This window comes from Colius striatus, chromosome 8 (assembly GCF_028858725.1).
Source record: "Colius striatus isolate bColStr4 chromosome 8, bColStr4.1.hap1, whole genome shotgun sequence".
In the NCBI taxonomy this organism is placed as follows: Eukaryota; Metazoa; Chordata; class Aves; order Coliiformes; family Coliidae; genus Colius; species Colius striatus.
Window position 1 is genome coordinate 8,490,287 of NC_084766.1, and position 25,664 is coordinate 8,515,950.

Genomic DNA, 25,664 nt, shown 5'->3' on the forward strand with positions numbered 1-25,664 from the left:
CAAAGAGCTCCATATGTTGTTGTCAACATGATCTTGATTCTTATGTTTCTGCATTTTAATACTCAATAATGCAGAATACAGAATATGCATACAACTACTCAAAAGATTCAGGGAGAAAAGGGCACAACTGCAAGTGAGTACCTCCTGGGCTCTAAAAAGTTTCATCTAGGTGTACGCTCAAGTGACAAACTTGTACAGGACTTAAAAATCTCACCAAGAAGAACATTCTTCAGAATACTTTCATCCACAGGTAGGCCCTTCCAGCATAACATCATTCCCACCAAATCAGAAAGCCACTGAATTTCCTTACTCCTTGCAGAAACAAATTTCAGCCTTCTCATGACTTACTGGAACTTCAGCATTCCTGGTTTGACAAAAATGCAAGACATTTGTGAGCGCTGAGAGATTTCAACACTGGATCGTTTCCAAGACTATTCATTGAAAATAGAAAAGAAACCCAGTTCAGGGTAGCAGCTTCCTTATTCAGGTGAAGAAAGATGAAAGGCTGTCTGAGAGCAATTTGAAAATAGACAAGAGAAAAAAAGTCAGTTTTTCCCCGAAGTGTTTAATAAGAGATATATTTTACCTCTGTTCTTTTTACAGCAAGGTATGTCAGTTAAAACTTCTACATGTATAACACACAATTATACAAGATTATAAAAGGGAGATATATTTATACACTATCATGACCACTGTTGCTTGTTCAAATCTGAAATGCAATTATTGGAAGGAACAATTGAAGGAAAAGTGTACAGGTTACAGATTTAAAATTTGAAAGATTATACATCTTACCAAGCCAAGGAGGAACAAGTTTGATATTCTAACATCTTCACAACATAAAAACATAAAGAGATCCTATTTCTGGAGCTCCCCCTTCCTTATAAACCACAGAATGTTAGGAAGGATGAAATAACCTTTCACCTTTTTATAAGTAGCTTTGAAAATGACTAACATTGACAAAGAATGACACAGCCATGCAGCAGCAGGCCCTGTTTATAGGAGTATCTTTCATATTGCCCTCAGAAGAGGACAGTTTCCCTCACTATTAGCCCTACTACCAACTCAACCCAGGGTCAGAACCAGGTTACATTCTTGGGACTGCATTAACAGTGCAAAAGAAAAGTATGTACCTCAGATACATCCCTGCATTAAGTGATTTATTGAAGTACACCATGACTGCCAGTCTGGAAACAGCTTTCGAGCACATAAAGAAGATTAGAAAGTCTGACTTGGTTCTGGTTGGCTCTAGAATAGTCACAAGTTAAAACAATAAAAAAGTGAGCAGAAGTGCGTATGTTTAAGCAGAAGTTCTGCTGAATAGAAGCAGTACTCTCGCACATTCCTTTTCACATTGGTATATTCTCAAAACTAAAATAGAACAAATATTTGAGTATATTTAAACAGAACCACACAATGACTCAATAACACGCTTACAGCTCTTCATATTTAAAAAGAAAACAGAACTAGAAAGATATAAGCAATGCAACTATATCTTGATCAAAGAAGCATGCAATCATATTCTGGCAGGCACTAGAGCAGATGTTTGCCATTAGAGTAAAATAAGCATCTCCATAATCTAACTCATCCTTATTTAGAAATAAAAAGAATATCTGGGGTAAGAAGAACAACAAAAAAAGGCAGCTTGAAGTTAGAGGAAACCCATGAAAGGGTAAATTGTAATATACTTTGCCTATGTACGTATGTCTGTAAGTCAGGTGAGAACCAGGAATTTTCAAGTTCTTTAAAATACAGGATGTCTATCTCAAACTAGAATGTTAAATGATAATTCAATGATCTGATTAATTGAGCTTTAAACTGCCAAACCACCAAAACCTCTTGTAGATCAGACTACATGGGACCAGGCCTTTCCTAAAGTTGGAGAAGGGAGCGGTGAACACCCAGAGGAAAAAAACAAACTCCTAGTAGTATCCTTGAGCAGAACTGATAGGACTAGGTAAGAGGAGATTGAGGTGGGTTCTCATTAATATTTACAAACATCTAAAGGGTGGATGGCAGGAAGCTGGGACATCCCTTTTTTCTGTTGTATCTAGTGACAGGACAAAGGGTAATGGGATGAAGCTGGAACACAAAAAGTTCCATTTAAATGTAAGAAAAAAATATTTTACTATTCAGGTGAGGGAGCCCTGGCACAGGCTGCCCACGGAGGGTGTGGAGGTTCCTTCTCTGGAGGTCTTCAAAACCCACCTGGATGAGTTCATGGGTGATCTGATCTAGGTGGACCCGCTTTAGCAGGGAGGTTGGACTATATGATCTCTAGAGGTCCCTTCAAACCCCTGTCATTCTATGATTCTATGACTGATAACTCTTGCTGAGGCATAAAACGGTCTCAGGTTATTTTGTGTTTCCTAAGCCAACTCGGGGGGGTGGGGGGCACAATACATATTTTTCAAGATACAGCTCAAAATCTTAAAGATTTAGGTATCAAAAAAACCCATCTGACGGATGAAGAGCTTGGAGGCTTGCCTTGTCTACATGCTTACTCAGGGGTGAGGTTTATCTCTTTGTAAACAGAACCTTATGTGCTGCTGTTTGTACGACAACAGGATCAGTTTCTCTAAGCACAGTCCAGCAAACTGGTTTGGGAAAGGTGGGATTTTTTTGGGCTGTTTGAGGGTATGTGTTTTCTTTCACTAAATGAGACCTGCTTATAGTTCCTACATGTTAAAAGTAGGAAAATATTTATAAGTTATCTCAAGAGGAACATTCTTAGATACTGGAAAATAGCAGCAGTTCAGATACCTAATTCTTATCATACTACTTGTAACCTGATCCTAGAGTTGACAAACTGAAAAGCAGCTTCAGAACCCTAAAACCTGCCCCTGGAGGGAAAAAAGGGGGAAAAAACCCCACAAACAGCCTGATCGTTTGAAAACTGCATTACAAAAATGCTTTTAAAAGATACCGAAATGTTATGCCAAATACAGGAAAAACACAAGCAGAATGATGCAATACTGCTCTCCAAGTTGATAGATGAGACTTTTAAAGACATACTAATAGAAGAACAAAGAACAAGATCTCACCCTCTATAACTTCAAAGGTTATAACAAGGAAAAGTTTATCAGCAAGGTATAAAAAGGTGTCTTGAATAATTGAATAACTGAAAATATTTATACTTTGAATGGGATGAAGAGGAGGGAGAGTGTTTAAGATAATGAAAGAGGTAAGGGAAAGACATAGAGAGAGAACAGCTTTATTTTAGCTACTGCTCCTCTCTAGACAGAAGTTAAAACACTCCAGATTTCAATTTAGCCACACAGCAGGGGAAGTGCTTGCCTCAAATCTCCTCAGCCCTGACACACTGGTTCAAGTGCACCAACTCTATATAGAGCAGCATCTGAAAAAGCAAATTCATAGAATCATTAAGAGTTGGAAAAGACGTTTAAGATCATCAAGTCCAACCAGTCACCTCACACTGCCAAGCCCCTCATCAAACCATATCCCTCGGCATTTCAGAGAGGTCTCTTTTGAATATCCCTAGGTTTGGTGATTCCACCATCTCCCTGGGCAGCCCGTTCCAATGCTTCATAACCCTTTCAGTGAAAAAGTTCTTCCTCATGTCCAATCTAAACCTCCCCTGGCACAACCTGAACCCATTTCCTTGTGTTCTGTCACTCGTTTCTAGAGATAAGAGGTCAACCCCCATCTCACTACAACTCCAGGTAATTGTAGAGAGTGATCATGTCTCCTCTCAGTCTCCTCTAGGCTAAACATCCCCAGCTTCCTCTGCTGCTCTTCATCAGACTTGTTCTCTTGACCCTCCACCAGCTTCGTTGCCCATCTCTGGACATGGTTCAGCACCTCAGTGTCCTTGAAGTGAGGAGACCAGAACTGAAGGGTTCTTGTGTTTAAGATGCAGCCTCACCAGCACAGAGTACAAGGAGACAATCACCTCCTTGGTCCTGCTGGTCACAATATTTTTGATACAGGCCAAGATGCCATTGGCCTTCTTGGTCACCTGGGCACACGTTCAGCTGGCTGTTAATCAATATCCCCAGGTCATTTTGCGCAAGATACATCTCAAGCCACTCTGTCCCAAGCCTGTAGCATTGCATGGAGTTGTTCTGGGCCAAGTGCAGAACTTAGCACTGGGCCTTGTTGAACCTCATGCAATTGGCCTCAGCCCATCGCTCCAGTTTGTCCCTCTCAAGAGCCTTCCTAACCTCACGTAGGTCTACACACCTGCCTGGCTTGGTGTCATCTGCAAATTCACTTAGGGTGCACTCAATCCCCTCATCCAGATCATTGATAAAGATGTCAAACAAAACAAGCCCCAGCACTGAGCCCTGGGGAATACCACTGGTGACCGGCTGCCAGCTGGATTCTCCACTCACTCTGGGCCTGGCCATCTAGCCAGTTTTCCCACATATCACAGAGTAGGTCCATCCAAGCCATGGGCAGTTTCTCCATGAGGGTGCTGTGGGAGAACGTATCAAAGGCCTTACTGAAGTCCAAGAAGACCACATCCACAGCCTTTCGCTCATCCACTAAGTGGGTCACCTTGTCATAGAAAGAGATGAGATTGGTCAAACAGGACCTGCCCTTCATAAAGCCATGTTGGCTGTGCCTGAACCCTTGGTTATCCTTCCTGTATGTGCCTCCGGATGGCTTAACTTTCCCCGGCACCAAGGTCAAGCTGACACGCCTGTAGTTCCCAGGATCCTCCTTCCATCTTTTCTTTTAGATGGGTGTCACATTAGCCATTCTCCAGTCCTCTGGGACCTCCCTGGTAAGCCAGGCCTGCTGGTAGATGATGTAGAGTGGCTTGGCGAGCACTTCTGTCAGCACCTTGGATGTATTCCGTCTGGCACCGTTGACTTGTGTGTGTCGAGCTGAAGCAGCAGGTCACACACCATTTCCTCTTGCACTAAGGCAGCTTCAGTCTGTCCTCCATCCCTCTCTTCCAGCTCTGGTGGAAGAGTGCCCAGAAAATAGCTGTTTTTTGGATTTAAGACTGAGGCAAAGAAGGCATGAAGTACCTCAGTCTTTTTCTCATCCTTGCTCACTCGGTTTCCCCCTTCATCCACTAAAAGGGGAAGATTCCCTTTAGGCCTCCTTTTGATGCTAATATATTTGTAATGATAATATATTTGTCTACTGAATATTAAGTAACAACATAGAGCTTTTCTGTTAATGCACAGTAACAGTAGATTATTTTCTACAGGTCTTTCAGCACTGGATTTTTATTTTTTTAAATCTACATTTCAAAAAAATTTTAATTTTAGACTTTGACAATTCTTACACTCTTTACATGTGGTCATGAACATTACAAGTTCTCACAGTTTAAGCTCTAACTTTAGATATAAAGTAATTTGATGAGCTACAAGGCATTTTCTTTGCTTAAAAGCATGACAGGATACAACACTGAACAAACAGAAGAGCTCATTTAATACTTTATACTGTTCTGATATTATGTTTTTAGGACAAATAATTGCATGAAATGCCAATTGCACAGCACCACCAGGAAATACAGCTACCACTGTAAAGCAGATAAAGAGCTTTCCAAGCAACTGTCAGCAACAGTGAAACTAAAATAGTTTATGGAGACTCTAGGAGCTACTGAAATCATGATGTCTGCTACTGCAGTACTAAGAAACACCACATAACAATTATGACAGGAAGTTGCCTATAATCTAGTCTTATCTTTATTACATTTATCTCATTATCTTTATTTTATCCTCCTTAAAAAGGCTTCCTTTGATGCTACTAAAAATAATCAAAAAAGTCACTTTTCATGTGAGAAGGTTTTCAAATAAAGCTGCTACAAGAACTATATGAAGGGATGAACAATTTTCACTTCTTTGATTAGCTAATCCTCTGCAGCAGCACCTCTACTTTCTGAAAGTAATACTATTGAAATTGATCACTCAAATTTAAATAACACACACACAAAAAAGAAGAAAACTAAAACACAAGGAAGAAAGTCCAAAACTCCAAGGAGCTCCAAGGACATGGACTGTTTTTAAAGTGCGAGTTAATGCAAGAGGAAAACATAACAACAAAAAAAACACATCACCTCATGAAAAAATAGTTGTGTTTTCTTTGATAAAACTGTAGCCATATTTGAGAAAACTTCCCAGTTCACAGATACATTCTATTCCTTGTTGATGTTGCAATAAATTTTAATTAAAAGCAGCAGGAAAAAAGTAAACATCAAGTGTATAGCTGTAATAAAAGCCAAGGGAAATACTAAATGCTTGTATTTCCACCTTCTGTTGATGTTTGTGGGGAGGGGGAAAGGTTATAGAAAAGAAGTTATGTTTGCAAAATGGCTATTAATGCACAATGGAAACAAATAAAGGAACAAGGTGACAAACTTTTTAGCAGTGCCCACTGTGGCAGGACAAAGGGTAATGGTTTTAAATTAAAGAGGGTGAATTCGGACTGTATATAAAGAAAAAAAATTTTACCGTGAGGGCAGTGAGACACTGGAACAGGTTTCCCAGAGAAGTAGTAGATGCCCTATCCCTGGAAACATTCAAGGTCAGGTTGGAGGGGCTCTGAGCAACTTGATCTAGTTGAAGATGTCCCAGAGTATTGCAGGGGTTGGACTAGATGACCTTTAAAGGTCCCTTCCAACCCAAACTATTCTATGAATATTCTGGTTTCGGGCCTAAGTTACATCTTACAAGTAAACATGACTTGCAAGCTAACACTAGTCCTTTGAAGTTATCTTCATACATTTATATACACGCAGAATAGAAACTGTCATTTTGAAACTGGCACCATTGAAAGAAATACTAACAAGTGGATAGGCTAACACATCTTAATGCCAGTACACAGTTGATACTTGGAAAATATACAAAGAACAGGTGAAAAAATTCTTGCCTTTCATATTTGGGGAATTTTCTCTAGTTTAGTAACTTGTCTTAGGGTTTCTGGTCCTCCACCAAGTTCTAACATAGCTTCTTTAACAATTTTATTTTAAAAGACTTTTTAAAATAGAGGACTCTGTGGAGTTGAGTTATAACATTCACAATTGATAACAAAGACAAGAAAAATCCATCTGGAAAATGAATGTAATTACTTACCTGTGCAAGACTTGCAAATAGTCAGAACACCAATTCAAAACCTTTCAGAGTTTATTACATATTGTTATGGAAATTACACCATTGTCCTTTCTTGAATTTTGAAACTCAATGTGCATAAATTTAGGCTGGAAAAAATGTACTGTCAGTTTTTATTATATCTATATAAAGACAATTGCTTACAGGTCAACAGTTCCACCTATAGCCATTTTGAATCCTACCTCAAAAAAGGAAGAAAACTACTTCTGGTTCTCCTAAAAGGCACCCTTCTAAGTCCTACAAACAGAATTTTAACATTTGCAGAAAAATCATGGGACTCACAATAAGTACATTAAGAGTTATTCCTTCCTGGCAAATTTTTTCTCATGTTTGTGAACCACTGTCAAATCTAACACTGACAGAAGAAACACTTCAGAACTTCAGCGTTTTTTAAAGTCTTTCCATTGTTTCAAATACGCTCTTAGAAGCAAACAATGTTTAACATTCATCGTATCATGTTCTCATTCACAGGTCACAAACACCCCTAATTTACAAAAAATGTAAGCAGTAAATGCTGCAGCATGATACTTGGTACAGTTAACTTCTGCTAGTACAATTGCTAAGATTTCAAATGAAATAGAAGCCCAAATCTATTTGGACAACTAAGTGATCAGACTAAAAAAAAAAGCAACTAGGCATCCACCCAATATCTCCCACTGACAAAATATTCAGATTGAAATTTCCAGATTGCCTGTAGCACTGAACCATTTTGCAGCCCTCCTGCCTCAGTTCTCTGTATAGACAGACTTAAATCAGAGAATAGAAGACTACCACAAATGGAGGATAAACAGAAAAAATAGCCTGTGTAGTATTCATGCCCTAGTCTAGACCTTTAGAAAGCTAGAACTCAGGACATCTGAAATACACAAACTTTAGTTAGAAGTAGCTAATTTTAGAATTGAAACAACAAGAAGAACAAAAATTAGTGAAGTCCCCTTCTGAAGAAAAATATACTAGAAATGCCCACCAATCTAACCCTTTAATAAAAAGGCCATCACTCAATGCCAAGTCTATTAGCTGAGTTCTTCCCTCAACTGTGAAACACAAGGAAGATGGTAGTGCACTTGCAAGATATCCAGTCAAGTTACAGTTTCCATTTTCACAAATCTGATACACAATACAAATCATATGTAACCACTCTAACCAGGTAAACTAACATGGCTGGTGTTAAACAAGGTCAAGCAACTTCTGCTCCTGTCCTCCATTCACTAACTCAGTTGCATGAAATGGTGTCAATTAAAAATGACCAAACAACCTGTTAGACTGGGTTACAAATCAGATGAGACACAAACTGAAGACAAGGTGACCACTTGACACCAATTAGAAACCCCACACATCTAAGTTGCAGCTGGATGAAACCACCAACTCACAGAGGCTGGAAGAGACCTATACAAGTAGCTTTAGTCCAGTCTCCAGTTCAACAAAATTCGAAGCTATGTTAAGTTGCTCAGGACTTTGTCCAGTAATATTCTGAATACATCCAAGAGTGGCAGTTCTGCAGTCTCTCTCAGCAACATGCCTCAGTACCTCACTATTCTATTGTTTTTCTTTTCAAATCCAAGAAGAAATCACCTTGCTTTAACTTGCAACCACTAATTTATTGTCCTTTCAATACACACTACTGGGAAGACTTTAAGCCACATTTTCTCTAAAACACCCATTTACTAAGTAGCTGAAGACAACAAACAGATCATTCCTCAGACTTCTGCAGGCTGAACAAACACACCTGGCACCTGGCAGCCCCTCTTCTGCAGACCATGCCATTGCATCAGTCTCTCTCTCTTGTGCTGGAGGACCTAGGTCTGAAAGGCCAAGTTTGCAGCCTGACAGTGATGATTTCTGTAACACAGTGAGCAAAACCAAAAGGTTTAGTCTTGATCCCACTATTCTGCCCCCAGCTGCACACCAGAGCTAGTAATCCATGAAACCAATGCATGAGGTTTCTCAAACAACTGAAGAGATGGGTTTGGTGTTGGGGTTTTCATGTTTTGTTGGTTTGGGTTTGTTTTTGATAGATTGGATTTCTGATAGATCAGCACAACAAAATTACTTAACCTGGTCACCATAATTGCTAGATGGAAGAAGTGAGTGAACAGAAGAAGTGAGAGATACAGAATGAATCACTCACTATCTTACTGCCCTGTCAGATAGATCAACTATTTGAGAGTTTTAAAGCAAAAGCAACACTAGAAACATCTAGCATATACTCCATCTGCAAGGTTGTTAGCTCAGCTACCAGGTTATTTTAGTGCCAAAATAATTTTGTTGCTTGCCATGGCAGATTAAGGGAAGTGTTGCTATGAAGATCTATGCAAACATTTTGCAAGGTAAGTGTGTGTGGGCGGAAGCAACATAATTCAGATATGTTCGTTGCTAACTTAGAGTGACTGCAGCAGCTACACTCTACTTCAACTAAGGCAGAAGTTGAGTATTGGTGATACAATTTTACCCAGAGCTCTGCATCTATTAATTTACCCTGGACCACAGCACAGGGGCTTCATCAAAGTTAAGAGTGCTTGAAGTTTTTGAACTGGCACAAGTAAATACATTATTTATGTATTTATAATCCTTTCCTCACTTCTAGGCATTATATGCACTGAGCTTAGAAATGATGGAACTATCTGAACTGTGCTAAACCCCATTACACGTGTACACACAGGAACACAGAAACCAAAAGGTTTTGGAGGCTTTGTTTTGAGATTTTGGCAGGTTTTTGGTTTTTTTTTTTTTGGTCTGGGTTTTTTTTCTTGGTTGTTTTTTGTTGGTTTTGTTTTTTTTTAAAAAACTTCGTATCAGTTACCTTTATCTATATATATATTCTATAGATACACTGAGTCTTTTTCCATTTTTGCTTTTAAGGTCGAATTTTATTGACCATAAGGTAATGTAAATCTTCCCCAAAAGTTTATGTTTGGATTTTTAAACTTGTGGAGCGGACAGTAACCAATTGACACTAGATTTCTCATGTTCAGGCTGAGGAGAAGCAAAATTCCCCAACCTGTACCAGAGATGCCTCTGCTGGGAGAGGTACAATACTCCTTGCAGTGAAACAGGAAAAAAAATAAAAAATCAGTTTGATCCCTTTGGTTTTGGGGAGGTCAGGGATAAAGCTGTAACACCTCTTTCAAAGAATTTTCATCAGAACAAGATACTCTCTGTGATTGCCTCATGCTAACTAAAACAACTGCAGAATTTTGACACAGGACTCCCCATTTTAGTGGGTGACTGCTTTTTATTTGTGGGAGGAGGTAGGGGAATAAAAGGAAGTCCTTTGACAAGAAAACTGCATTGCTAACCACAACCAGGATCATTTTACCTCTTGCAACAAAGAGGTTATATGTCATGAAGAAAAATTCCATGATCTAACAGCTTCATGGTTTGTTTCTGGATTTTTTTTAACAAATAATACAAGTCTACCTAGTTGCTAGAGAATGTATTTCTGCAGTCGATTTGCTTTGATTTCACAGCAATTGCTATACAGTATTCATCATTTAGGCTTCAATAAATATGGTATCTCATGCCCTTGATAAGTCTTCTGTGAAGAAAGCTGTACTTAGCCCTTGAAGGAAATCTAGTTTCTCTCTTTTTTTGTGACATAATACAGAAGGTAGAGAAAGAAGTCAACAGCTATGGACACCTAACTGACAGAATGATTTACAATCTCCATTAGAAGTGGTGGGGGACACAACAAAACCCACAACACGGTCAGAATTTCAAATTAAGATTTCTTCCTTAGTTCCTTTACCAGAAAATATTTATGTAGACTGAGAACAGCACACAAGACCCGTGTTAATGACCTGAAAGGACGAATACATAAAAACTTACGTTGTATTTCTGCACTGTAACAACTACAATAAATATTTCACAGAGCATTCTGTTCCAAAGTCAACTTGAAACTTTAAATACAAACCCAATTCTATTATAAAAAGCCTTAATGATACTCTCCTGCAGGTTTTTTTGGTTTTTTTTTTTTTAATGGTGAAGGCTTTAAAAAGTGTGTACTAAGTACACAACCATTGTTCTGCCAAGGAACAACTGAGTGTTGCTGCAATGCAAACATTAAATGGAAATTATACAATTCTTAAAACACATTACTTCAAACTGCTGTTTTGTATCCATGGAAAGTGATGGGAAAACAAGCAAAACAGACAAACATATGTCTCCATGAAAAGTAAATATTTACCTAGGATTTACATAATACTGTAAATATAGGTAGCAACTTGAAAAAATGGTAAGTCAATAAATGCATCACATAATTAACTTCCTAGCTCTCAAAGAAATGTTTCAAGCACAATAATCTGTTTTCAGAACATCTTTATAAACACTGCCACGACTAAGAAAAATTCAACAGGGCCACAAGGATTTCTAATATATAAAAATACCTCAAATTAAGTTCTTTCCTAAGCAGTTCTTATGCTCACTTGGAGCCAACCCATCTCCCCCACCCCGAAATCCTCGGGAAGTGAAAAACTGTAGATGAGATGGCATTTCCCACACCTAGAATGCCTGCAGCGCTAAGAAGGGCCCCAAAACGCTGCGGCCGGGCAGAGAGGCCGAGGACGAGAGGCGGGCTCCCTGTCCGCGGCCCCTTCACAGAGCACCGCCCCGGGCCTGGCCTGGCGCGGCCGAGCCAGGCAGCGGTAGGGCCGGCGGGGACGGGCCGGGGAGGGGCCGGGCCCGGCGCAGCGGCGGCGCTGGAATGCGGAGCCGGTAACCCGATCTTCTCCCGCCCCACAGCATTTACAAACTCATTTAACCTCTTAAAATGGCATCTCGGCGCTGCCGAGCAGCGAACAGAACTGCGGGCGTCCTCGCCTGAAATAGGAAAGAAAACCGTTTCTTTTGTTTCACGTTTCTTCCCTGAGTCAGGCGGCAGAGCCGCACACGCCGCTGTCAGTTACCCGGGATGCCGACGGCCCCCGCCGCAGCGGCCTGGGTCGGCAGCCCGCCCCGGAGCGACTGCTGCCTCGGAAGACAGCAAGGTCTCATTGTTGACTTCATCTCTACCCTGACTCACATTCACCTCACTTTCACTAACCATAGAAACGGACAGATCTTACTCAGAAGCAAGAAATTAGTAAGAATACGGAACAGCTTTTTCTCATCTCAAAAGCGCTGCATCCCAGAACCAAAAAGATTCTTGTACACCAGGACAGACAGAATTTCCTTCAGAACACCACTTCATAAACTCACACGGGACAACTTCGTCATGAATTTGCTTAATTTTCTAAACTATATACACGTTTTCTCTAAAAGGTAGTAATTCTGTAGCATGCAAAAACAGGCTGTTGCAATGCAAACTAAGAATTTTGCTGTAAACAAAATAGCCAAGATTTTTACCATTCTGAACATACTGAAATTACTAAGATACCACTATCCTACTAGGTAGGAGAGAAAGATGTGGGAAAATAAGTTATCAATCATTCTAGTAATTAGCACAGTGTAAAAGGAGAGAAAGAATAACCTGAAAAACATTTTCCAGCAGTAGCCATTTTAGTCATTAAACACACAACCAAATGTTACTCTATCAGGAACAGAAAAAGGCCTTCAAGGTGTCTCAGGTGGGTGGGTGCAAGTCTTTAGGGGATCGAGGACCTCACAGTGGCCTTCTCTTGTAGCATTTCAGTAGGAGGTGGGCTTTACTTTTCAGCCTAATATGACACTGCAAAGCACTGGTAAGAGTGACAATGCTGCAACTCCACCATTAAAAGACTTTTGGCCAGTGTACACCCTCTCTGTGGAATCACTGTTCATTGTAAAAAACATCTCATCCACAACAAAGGCTGACAGAAACTCTTAATTGTCATCAAGTTTTGGGCCTAGATTTCTAAATGTATTCAAGAAGTCAAAAACAGAAACTCAAAGCTGAGCAATCTTTAGATATAGGTTCCTTCACTCATACAGTTTCTCCTGTGTTGGTGCTCAACTACAAAACAGGAACACATTCAAAATCTTAACAGTTGCTGAGCTGAAACTGTTTTCATGCTAAACCTCTAGAATCTAGTGAGGAATGCCAAACATCACTATGATGAGAGCTTCCAAAAGACTTCAAACATCGGGGGAAAGACTCATCAACAACAGAGTAGGCAGGATAATTAAAATTATCACCCTTATCAATACAGTAACACATTTTTTAAAACCCCACTATGAACATTTCTTCATCTTGGTTACTGCAGCACTAACAGCTGGCAGCAAAGGCAGCTGGCAAAGTAAATGCAGGGTTGGCTATTTTGTTGTGTATCAGAACAAAAATCTTAATGCCTTTGTTACTTACAGAATCTAAGCACTCTATAAACATAAATGTTTTTATTTACTGCAAATACTGACTTACATTTGCAAGACCTCTTGTTATTTTACAGAGGGCAAAATATAGTGATTTGGTTTGTACGCATCTGTATGATATGTTTTATCTTTCAGAGTATGCAGAATTTTAAAGCTTTCAAAGCTTTCCCCAAAGAAACCTCTTATCTGTTACTCATCTACAGAATGTATTTCTGTATCATTTATTTCCAATTTATAATTTGTATTGGATAACCAAAATTCAAAGTAGGATCACAATTTCTATCCGACACTATTCTCTGTTATACTCAGCATTTCTCTATTAACCTCATGGTAACAAAAAATGCCCCAAATATTCAAACAAATTGTCAGTTATTTTTCTTTTTAAATGTACTTAATAACACTTACTCAGTTGGAATAAAAAGTATTTAAATTGCTGGTTAGAAGTGGAAAAGCAAGTATGCTTCCACATTAAAAGTGAAGCTCAAAATACCATAACATCATTACCTGACAGCTATTAAATAGCTTGCAAGAAGTTGTTAGTGTTGATTCTCTTTCAGAAGGCCTATATAACAGTTCCACCCTTAGCATCCTCCCTGTAGTTGTACTTTGTTGTGTCTTTAACAAACTTTCCCTCACTCCCATAGGTCGTGTTTTGGTCTCAAAACCTATTATTAGGATATTTCACACAAGCATTATACATAAAGAAAATTAAGACAGACCTAAAAATACAAAATAATCCCAAAGGCTTCAACAGGGTTCAACCTCACTGCATTAAAAACAAAAGAATGTATCCATATTTTACTGGGGATTCTTTGCTAATGCACCGTTGTTCAAAAGAGTAAAGAGAAAATACAACTGATGTTTTGTAAGGACATTCACAAACATCCCTAGCACTTCAGCACAAGTTTTGTGCCAGCAAGGATTAGAACTAGTCGATGAGGGGGGAGAAAAACACCACCACCAAACCAAAACTGAACAAAAAAGCCAACAACCCTGAAGTCACCTGTCAATGGAAATTAATTGCAACAAACAAAAAGTGGTGTCATACAATTTTAATGTTTTCACAATCACAGCCTTCTTTGAAAGCTACAGAGCACGTAACATATCACAGAGAAATACATACACAGTGGAAAAATGATTATCTGTAGAAGAGATGCAAAACAGATTACATAAAGTACTGTTAAAAATGAGTATTGAAATGGAAAATATCCTCTAACTTCTTTTAATTTAACTACTCCTAAGTGTACGAGCAATGCAGAGTCCAACAGGTGCCATTCTAAGCAAACTATCCTTTTGAACACACTTCATTTAATACGAGAAATGGGACTGTGAACACTACTTTTTTAGCAAGTGTCATTTTACACACGACCAACACAATCATGCACAAGCAGTCCCACTGAGCTGTAACAGATCTCTAGCCAAATGAAACTATGCCTATGTGTTACTGCTTTCAAGAGCACAAAACCAATCTTCTGAAAGATGTATCAAGATTACTGTTTTAAACAAGGTTGGTTTAAAGTATACTTTCAGAAAGTTGCTTTCTAAAAAATGCAACAGTACTGGAAATTTGTGTGCATGAGGATAAAAATATTTCCTAGTGTACCTTTAAAAGAACTATTTCTGGATAATAATGCTTCCCAATGAAAAGAAAATTCAGTGCAAAAGAGTAGCATTTGGTAAATCCAGCATTTTAAAAAACAAGTAAATTTGCAGTATGCAGTTTGTACAGTCTGTTTTCTATTACAGTATAACAGGTTCTGTGGGTGGAGGAGTGTGGACCGAATACGTACTGATACATAAACATGTGGCTGCATCGGTATTCCTCTGACCTTGTCAGACATTTCAACACTGTATTTTTAGATTATTCTCTCATACCAAGCACACTATTAAGATGGCATTTAATTCTATTATGTCTGTTATTGAAAAGCTAGTCTTCTACTCCAACTACAGTAGTTCATTGAAAAATAGATTTTAAAAGACTGTATTTAATTCTCATCTATATTTCCCCATTCATAGCCATGAGCCCTCTTCACACAATACACAGAAAGGATCATTCCCACTTCACTTGCTAGATGCTGTATCACCTCCTTTTCACTAACCTTGTAATACTCCTTAGATTTGGGACTAGCATACAGGTTGTTATAGCTGTACCTGCTATATAAAGATTTTACTGTCTCTTCTCTCTATTCTATTAAAGACTATGTTACATGAGGAAACCAGAAGAAAAAAGGGTTAGCTGAATTAATCCCTTCTGCCCTGGCAGCGATGCCAAACACACACCTATTTCTGGTTCTTATACCTCAAGTGCTTCTTTCATCTCAAATTTTCCCCTTCATTCAGGTAGGGGGGTGGGGGGGTAAGTCATCACACATCAAACAAATTGCACTATGAGCAACAGACCTAGGAAGGCCTGATTTTCTACAGATTTGTGTTCAATTTTGGTCTATATCTTCTCCCTATATCCTGTATGACTTCACTTTCCTTGTCCTTTGCAATATACCCATTTACCCATTGACAAGCATACTCCTCTAACCACAGTTCTCTCTCTCCCTCCCACGTCCTCTGGTGCCAAACAACGTCTCACTAGCTGGACAGTATGTGCACATTGACTTCTCCCTTATCAAGTGTAACAAGTTTACTGAACACTTCTGATTGTAACATCCTTCACCTCTGAGAACATTAACACAGCTCAAGACCTTTGAAACTGAAACTGTGTGACATGTACTCCATAATCTCAGCAGACATCTAATCTTCAAGCCTGCTGATACATGCAGCTTGTCTTTGAAGTTTCAGGTATTAGGAATTCGCCAAAATCCAAAACATTACATACTACATCAGAAACACTTAACAAAACTACAAAACAAAGGAAGCAACTGCAAAAGCAGAAGAGCAAAGAGAAAAAAGAAGATATGAAAGCAAACCTGCTCAACTCATTTTTTGCTTTGGAGATGGGGGGGATATACTCCATACACAGTAAGAAGTTACACGGGCTTACTATTATTCAAACTACAGAAAAAAAAGGTTCCAAAACAGCTAACACTCTTGAATGGTACCCTTACGCACAAGCACATTACACTACAGCTAAGCTCCATCTGGAAGGAGCACTCTCGTTCTGTACACCAACATTGGAACTTGGTCTGCCCCCAAAACTGCAGTTAGGCAGGCATGAAGTGAAGTCTTTTGAGAAAAATAAACAAAAAAAAAAGGTAATCAGCTTTCAGACAGTTTAAATTCCCACAGCATCAGAGGAGTGGCAGTCAGTGCTGCTGTAAAGGAAAAGGCCAGGCAGGACACACAGAAGTGGCATTAACAGGGAGTAGAACTGGCCTGTCGAGTGTACCCAGCTGCTAGGCTTGCTTATCTGTAGAACTGAACAGCCCTCTTAATCTGCTAGTTAGTTATTCATCAAGCGTATTTTCATTGCAGACATCAATGGAAGTCTACCTGGCTGCCCTGCTCCAGTCCTTAGGAAACTACACTATCAGTTTTTCCACAATAAGCAAAATAAAATACCTGAACAGAAACTGTTTGAGATAATGTAGACACTAAAAACTTGTTACTTTATGTTTGATGGCAATATCATGAAACCAAACTCAATGATGTGTCAATGAAGGCAGCTAGAAGCCAGTGCAATATTAAAAAAAAAGCTGTAGGCGTTGCAGACACTAGTGAATGTAACAGCAGAGGAGCTGACGTGCCTGGGTGTGTGTGGGTATGATAAAAGGCATGCGAATTAGCCTACTGCACTGTAGCTGGTGTCTAGCCAAGCGGAGCCCTCGGTGACACTGCATGCTATTACAGCAGCTGGGAAAGAAGGAAGAACAGAGTTCTCCCTTGCTCCTTGCAGGATTCTGTGTAGTTCCTGACTGGACACTGTGCTATTGCCATCAATGGACACATCCTTCAACAAATCTGCATGATCATAAATCTGCACTGTACTTTCATCCCTAGCCACACATTCTGGCAGCAACTCTTCAAATAAAGTATTCACTGTAAGGAAGGAAAGAAACTCTATGTTTTACTGCACTTGTAACCTGTCCTTCCCTTACACTATGTAGAAAAAAAATGGTGAAAAAAACCATCCCCCATCAGTTTCTTAATTTCACTTAATTTGGTAGATTACCATCACAATTTCCCTCATCACCCTTTGCCTGACTCTTGAAGCTCAAGTTTATTTGGTACCACAACCATTTGTACCGCTGAGAGAAGAAAGAAAACAAACTTAACAAAAAAATTACCTGCTAGTTTTAATGAGATTGTTGAAATTGTTTTACCAGAACTGTATAATATGCATGTCCATATATAAATGTGTCCAGCTGCATGATCACATTTTTAAAAAACCTTATAATTGCTCTATAGATGCTGCTTCAAAATTGGTATATCTAAGACTGCACTTCAGAAGGAAGTGGTGCCCCTCCTCTCCCCTTACTTCTCTTCCCTTACTCATGGTGAACTGCAACTACTGAACACCCAAAGGTTTTTTTAGGGTTAGTTTTCAGCCAGATGAGCAAACAAATCCAACCTTCCACCTGGCCATAGTTACATAAATACAAAAATGATAGTGGAAACACACAGTCAAAGGGAAAAAAGAAGAGAGGGAGTGCATTTGTTAAACGTGGAAACAGATAGGTGCCATCTAAAGTTGGGAGCTTCACAGTGAAGAGCTGTTTGGAAAACTATCCAAGATCTCCACAAGTGTTAATACCTAATTTAGAGCCCATTACTGTTTTTCCTCTGTCTGAATTAAATTACATTGCACTTACTGTATCTCATCTGATATTTTATCACCCAGGCATTCACAGTACTGCTACAGCCGGTTTAGAACAGCTGTATCAGCTACAAGTTTCACCACCTCACTGTCCACTCCCCTTTCCACACTACTTCCAAACACACAGAACACAACAGGCCTTGTCACTTGCTTCCACCAAGGTTGTTTGCACCTGTCTGCAGCAGGGGTACCTGCCAGTTTCTTTCTTGGAGCCCCGAGCTGGCCAGATGTGTCTCCCACACAGTGTTTAGTGCCAAGCTCAAGGACATCATTACCTTCCTCAACTCGTCCACAACACTCTCCCTAATATTGCCCAGGAGGGTGCTGGCCTTCTTTACTGCAAAGGCCCACCTGCCCAGTATTACCCTCTACATCCTTTTCTACAAAGCTGCTTTCCAGGCAGGCAGTCAGTCAGTCCCCAGCCTGTATCCCTAGGTGCGGAATTTCCTTTGCATTTCCTTTGATTGAGCTTCATGATGTTCCTCTCTGCTCACTTCTCCAGTCCATCCAGGTCCCCTCTGAGCAACTGTACAATCACTTGGCTTATCAAACACTTCTCCCAGTCTGGATCACCTACAAACTTGACAGGGGTGTGCTCCGTCCCGTCATTCGGGTACTTATGAAGATGCTGCACCATAGGGCAAACCACCATTGACCTCTGTGGCACAGTGGCTAGTGAACAGTCTCCATCTGGGCTTCATATCGCCAATCACAATTCTTTGAATCTAGTAGCTGATCCAGTTTTCAATCTATGTCACTGTCCATTTATCTAATCTGCACTTTCATCAGTTGTGGATGGTCCATCCACACTACCCACTACCTGAGCCCATTCACTGCCCTACCCCAAACACTATCTCTGCTCTTTCAAATCCTCAGGAGGCCCTACCACCTAAAATTAAATCAGCAGAAATTAAGAGAAACTCATAAAGAACCAGCAAGAAAGAAAAGAATAGAATTCCAGTGCAGCAAACCACCATACGCACCCCAGATGCTTAAGGACAAGGAAGGAAATTCTTACATCAGCTCAGCAGCTCTTCTCTCCACCTCTATTCCCCACTCTGATCCAGGTTCCTAAGACTATTACTGAAAGTATTACAAAGAGATGTAAATATTATACAACGGCATTTGAAACTTTTTCTCAAAGTTGACTAATGCCATTTCTGCAGCAGAACCTCTGGCTAAGGAATGCACAGCTGCCGAGCAGATGTATAATTTCAGCATTTAGATTCCATTATTTCAAGGGTGATTTTTTTTTTTTACTAGATGTTTTCAGATTTTCTATTTCCATCTGGTTTTTGACCTCCCTCAGTTTAGATCCCTCCTTTTTGTTTTAGTTCATTATGCCAAAATAATTTTCTAAATTAGAAACATCTCCACATTTAAAAACTTGTGAATTTGAAGAGAGGTGGGGGAGTGAAGCAGGGCCGGGGCAGAACAAAAACAGACAGTTCAACAGAGGCTTGAGTTTGAATAAAAACGGTCCTGTCTGGGTCGGGTTTTATTTCACAGTTGCTGGTTTAATCCAAATTGGCAAGTCTCTAACTGCATTCCTTCCATGAAATTTTAAGAGCAGGAAACTGAAGAATATCAGCTATATGGGAATGTTCCTACACTTCACCAGAGCCCTCTGTCCTAACTTCTGAGTAAGACAACATTCCAGAGTTTCGTTTTAAAGTTGTATTCAATTAATTGTAGTTGTAAACTTAAAAAAATTAACTAAGCACATACAAAAAGAGCTTTACAAATCATATAAAGATTAGTGCAAACCAGTATCACTGATTGTCAATTCAATTCAGTAAACAATGGATTAATGCAAAAGTAGTTAAAAAAGTTAAATGGAGTTTGCACGGCTCAAAATTATTTCTGTTTATCTAACCAAAGTAGAAGATTAGGGCACACAATACTGTGTCTTAAATTTTAGTCAACACTTTCAGTCTTAAAGAAGAATTATCACTAGTAGGATCAGTGGTTCAGCTCAGCAAATGTGACAGACTGGCTGCAAAACCTATTGAATTTTCATTTTAATTTTAAGCTCACAATAATAACCGAGTTGTAAACCAGTAAATACAGAAAAATAGAAAAATATACCAATATATCTAAGAACCCTCACTTTTTAGTTCTGTGAAATTGCTTGCTTTGTCTCCAAGACAGAAGCTACTAAAACCAATTTTTAAAAAATACTTTAAAGGAATACAAATAACATTTCCAATAAAACTTCCTATATCCTCTATTATCTGGGGATTTTTTATTACTGCTAAAATCCTTTCAATCATCTCAAGAGAAGACAGTCCATAAAGAATGGCTGCACCCCATTTAGCTAGCAGCACCTTCCTGTGCCCTGTCCCACTCCTGTCACGTAATTGTCAGTTGTCCAAAGCAGTATCTGACAACTGCAAGGCCTGTGTCTTGGTCCACCTCGAGAAGAGTGTGAATGCCTGAACCCAAGGCATTCTGTAAAATACTAATTTCCAGGAAGAAAGACACACAGAAAAGAGGAGCATGTTCTACACAGCTTTTTGGTTTTCTCATTCACATTTTCAGTTACTGAGGTTCACTCGTCTTCCAACTCATTCTCATAAGAGAACTCTCCAAGTTCTTTCATATCCAAGCATAGGGGACAAGGAGGTGATGTAGTATTTCCTAATTCTAGTATCCATTCTTCCTGTTGAATGACTCCTCACAACTTATATTCATGTTTCTTTTTCAAACTCTCTATACCCCTGCAAAAGAGAAAATTTTATCTGAGCTTATTCACCATTTCTATATTCCTGAAATTCCAACGCTGAGCACATAATGTACTCACTCATTCAACAAATCTTTCATGATCAGAATCTTAATTCTTGGAAGAAGTGAAATGTCTGATGACTTCAGTCCTCCAGAAGTCATTTGGATTCCACCTACTGATTTCCAGTCAAGTTTGGGATTAGGCTCTCACAGAGAAAGTGTGAAGGCCTAGAAACTTTATTAATTTTTTTCATTTTTGTCAATAATTAACACTATAAAGACAAGAGAAATGCAAATTTAGATCATTTCAACAGTTGTAGCAGTGAAAAGAAAATCACTTCCATGAACCAGGTCTTTATCCTGGTATGTATCTTAGACTTTCTTTGATATTTTCATGACTTATCCCTGCTACATATGCTTGTATTTTCATCAGTCAAAACACAACAAGATTGACAGATTTCTCTTTACAATAGCAAATGAGGGAATACAGACACAAAGGAGTGCTAGTTGCTTCCACGTTTTATGCCAATAAATTTGACTGATGCAATTATCTGAGGAGACACTAAGAAAATTCAAGTTACTTCAAATTTTTGTAGAAAGCATTGTTATAACATATGATGCAAATTAAGCTACAGTACCACAGAGATGAGTTAGCAATACCGACTTTTCTCCTTTTAATGTACAGACAACTCATCACTTACTAAAATTGCCATTTAAACCTACTACATTGTCTACTATAGTACTATGCCTGCATTTTGGGACATTCTATTTTGGAAACAAAAATGAGCATCACAGCATTCAGTAAGTCATATGTTGCAGGTATGTACCCTATGAACAGATTTTGTCTTATCAAAACCTTTTAAAACATTTAAATAAAGTTCATACCTTTCATGCTACTCTGAACACTTTTTCACCCCATGAACACAACCACCAGTGAATTTGGCACAGGCAGCAGACTCAGCTGCTGAACCTTATGAAGAACTCCTGCTTTCACTGTAACAATACATGTCACTGTAGAATTTCTGAGGTAGTAACATACTGGAGCAATGTGTTACCAACTTCACTGTTGCTTCTCCTTTCACTGTGCATACACAATCTATGAACATTATCACAATCATCAACCAGAGATGATTTTCCTACTTGAATACTTACTCTGATTTTTACTAACCAGACCATCGTGAAACAGTAAACCTAACTGAAACATCCCAAATTCAAATTAAATGGGAAGGCAACTACAAAACATCCATTAGAAAAAGGACAGGAAATAAAACTATCTAGATTATAAATCTGAAACAGAATGATCATATTTTTCATACTGTTTATGTACAGCTGAAACAACAGTGTCATAACCTGAAACTCATGCATCTTATCACTACCACAATATGAACAAAGCTCTTCGTCTTCTCAATATATTAAATATATGAAAATCTAAAATGCGTCAGTGTCATAAACCTACTACAATGAATTTCAAAATATATACTGAAGATATGTCAAAGACTAGTAGAATAGTTGTTTGCTTTTGCGGGAAGGTGGGCACAAAATACACCTAATAGGCTCGGCAAACACATGCAGTGAGGTGCTCAGAAGCTAATTCACAATGAAGACCATGCTGGCAAGTTGGCCGTTCGTCCCCTAGTCGATTGCCTGGTTAGTGGTGCATCAGTTATTTGTTTGTATCAAACTAAGTATCTTGAGCATTACATACTCAAGAGGACAAAGTCCTGAACAGATGTTTCTAGGCTGAATTGTTCACAAAATGACTATTCCATGTATCTTCTCTGTAAGAACACTCAGAACCTGAAATGTTTTTCTGTACAATGAAGACAAATGAGGTGACTATTTCAACTTTTTTTCCCAATTTCAAAGATCACCATACTATTTCTGTATTTAGAGGACACAATATAGCTGGTTAAACCTTACATTTGCTTTCAGCTTAAAATATTTTTCAGAACAAGTAAAACTACTTTATTCCTGAGAATAATAAACCCTTAGATTTCACAACAGCTTTTAAAAGGCTGCAAGAAAACCAGGCAGAAAAATTTTATGCTTCCCCTTTAAAGCACTAGTCATCATGGAAGGCAGAGAAGACATCATCAGGACCAAGCATCATCAGCATGAGTGTGGTGGGGCAGCTGCAGAGTTCTGTAGATCTTGTCCAAGAAAGGGACAATTGGAACCACTAAATCAGCAGCAGTGAAAGGAAAAGTTTGCTGGCAGACACCAAGTACATGCATTCTGCACCCACCTCCCAAGTCCTACATTTTGGGAATATTATCAGCTGAAACAAGGAAGTATTCCATCTGTACCCACGTAAAACTGAGGTGATAGATCTTTAAATTATTGCGTTCCTTCTGTCATTTATTTACAGATTACAGAAGAGTAAGTGATGAGAATCCCAGGCACCAAATATATGCCTCTTTTTCTGAAGAGTAAAGAAATATCAGACTCCTTCCCAGATATCCAGATAGAAAGGACCGATCTTCAAACTGATGCTTGACATAAGCAAGGGAGAAACATACACATTCATAGCACATTGCCTGCCATATACTGTCTGGTCTCATTCACCCCTCCACGCTTTTCAAGCAATTTACGAAAAAAAGTCACTGCGGCTCCATGTGTCAGACCTTTAGATGCTCTTGGAAAGAGATACTGTCCTTATCATAAAAGTTACCAGCCACGATGGTGAATAAAAAAGAAAAGGAGGGGTGTTATTTTTCTTTGAGTTGTTTGCTTTTAAGCACTTGGGAGAAGGCACCGAGTTTGTTTCTCTTGGAAGACCTGGCTATATCAAAGCTGCTGCAAGCATTAATATCTGTTGTTTGATCCCTTCTGTGAAAGAGGTGTAGCCAGATGCCCTATCTGCATGTTTGTGCCCCACTATGCTTTGGAAAGATTTTTTAGATTTTTTTAGTTACACTGACTGCCTCAATTTAGGAGAGATTCCATTAATTTGAGTTATTTAGTATCACTGTTTTCAAAACACTTTTTTTCTTTAGAAATATTATTATAGCCAGTATGAACTGCTTGCCTTTCAGGACTCTGGGAAGTAGAACACAGAGCTATCTATTGCTTCTTCAAAATCCTTTTCTCTTTGCAATGCAATACTCCATGACATTTCATACAACAGTAACGCTTATCTATGGCAAACATGTCCATTTTGAAAGAAGTTAGCCAGTGCTGTTTACTGCACATCTGAACAAGCACCATATTCAATCCTGAACATGATCAAAATTTTGTTAGCCCTGACTCGGAGCAGTTCAATAAACATGTCACAACTACTATAAAGAATAAGGTTAATTACTTTGGTTACATCAGTTACACTTTAGATCCTAAATTCCAGAAAAAAATCATATGTATCCATGTCTCATTTACACCCTCTACCATATTCACTATTTTTAATTCTCATAACAAAACACACAGTTCTCTTTGCCAGGATTTGCAGGGCAGTATCAAAACCATTAGGCTTTGAGTCCCATATGCTGACTTTAAGAAACTCTACGCTCTAGATAAATACTGTTTCAGCAAACACCTATTTGATCAGTGAATTCCAAGTAAGCTGCTATTTGAGGCTTGCAATTTACCAATAGCTTCCTTGTCTAATTTAACAGGCACCGGACCAGATCACATCCATATGTCTTTTTCAAATCTGAGTTACTTCACAATTTAAAAAGGAAAAAAAAAGATTGAGATCCAGCCACTTATACTGTCCCTGGAGCAGAGCAGCCAGCAGGACATACCAAGGACTGGCAGCTGAATCTTGCAGCTGTGCAAGAAGATCCTCCACAAAATTTCAGACTAGAACTCAAAGCCTACTAGGTTGTATGTCTGTACATTAATATATACAAAATACACAGACAATCATATAACAAATGAAACACGGCGAATAACCTCAGTTACAAACAGAACAAAAGTACTAGAACAAAGGACCAACACACTGCCAAGAAGGACTTCATCCAGACTGGTACAAATGCCACAACATGGGGTATTTCTAGCTATGGACTGGACAAAGTATCTGCACATAAATAGTTCTCCTGTTAACTTCTTTATTCCAGAACTAAATTCTACTACACACCAGGCAACTTTTTCAATCCATCTGAATCTTCCTGTCTACAGAAGGAGATTCTCTCCTTACTCCTACAAATAACAGGCCTGGACGCTAACTTGATAAAGGAGCTCAAAAATAATCACTTGTCCACAGAGAACAAAAATATAAATCAGAACCACAATCAACTTATGCTGGGAAGAATCATCATGCAACTTTCGACACAAAGTGACAGGCCACTGCTGCATGGAAATAACCACAACTTACTACCATTCCGTGCTGCTGAACTCACCCTTAATTTTGCCAAAATCAGAGAGTGGCTGATTAAGAGTGGTAAAGAGTCACTGATGTTTTTAAATCCTCTAAGAGAGCGTTTGTAATCAGTTACAAAAACATTGTACATAACTGGTGCTCGACAGTAAAATCTTCTACTGTCAGGGAACCTGCAAAGATTAGGATTTAATTTTTTATTTCACATCGGTAAATGGCAGCAGATCTGGAAAGCCGGCGCGAAGCTTTGTTTAAAGCTCGCACAAAAAGACGACGAAGCACCTTGTTCCGCGCACCCTTCTCACGACCAGCGCTGCCGCTCACTCCGGCTGGGGCTGCTCGGCACCGAGCCCTGGATTACAACACTGGGGCGCAGACGCGGAGGAGCGAGGGGGGGGAGCGCACGGCGAGAGAACACAACGAGGGCTCCAGGCGGCCCCCCGCGCTAGCGCCGTGCCGCCGGCCCCCGTGCCCACGCAGGAAACCGCCGGCC

The 25,664-nt window shown here is 39.3% G+C and overlaps 1 protein-coding gene across 2 annotated transcripts in view; it reads right to left on the bottom strand.

Moving 5' to 3' along the window:
• The window catches only part of BMPR1A (bone morphogenetic protein receptor type 1A), an 80,410-nt gene that overhangs the window by 54,167 nt on the left and 579 nt on the right, over positions 1-25,664 (bottom strand). The window lies entirely within an intron of this gene.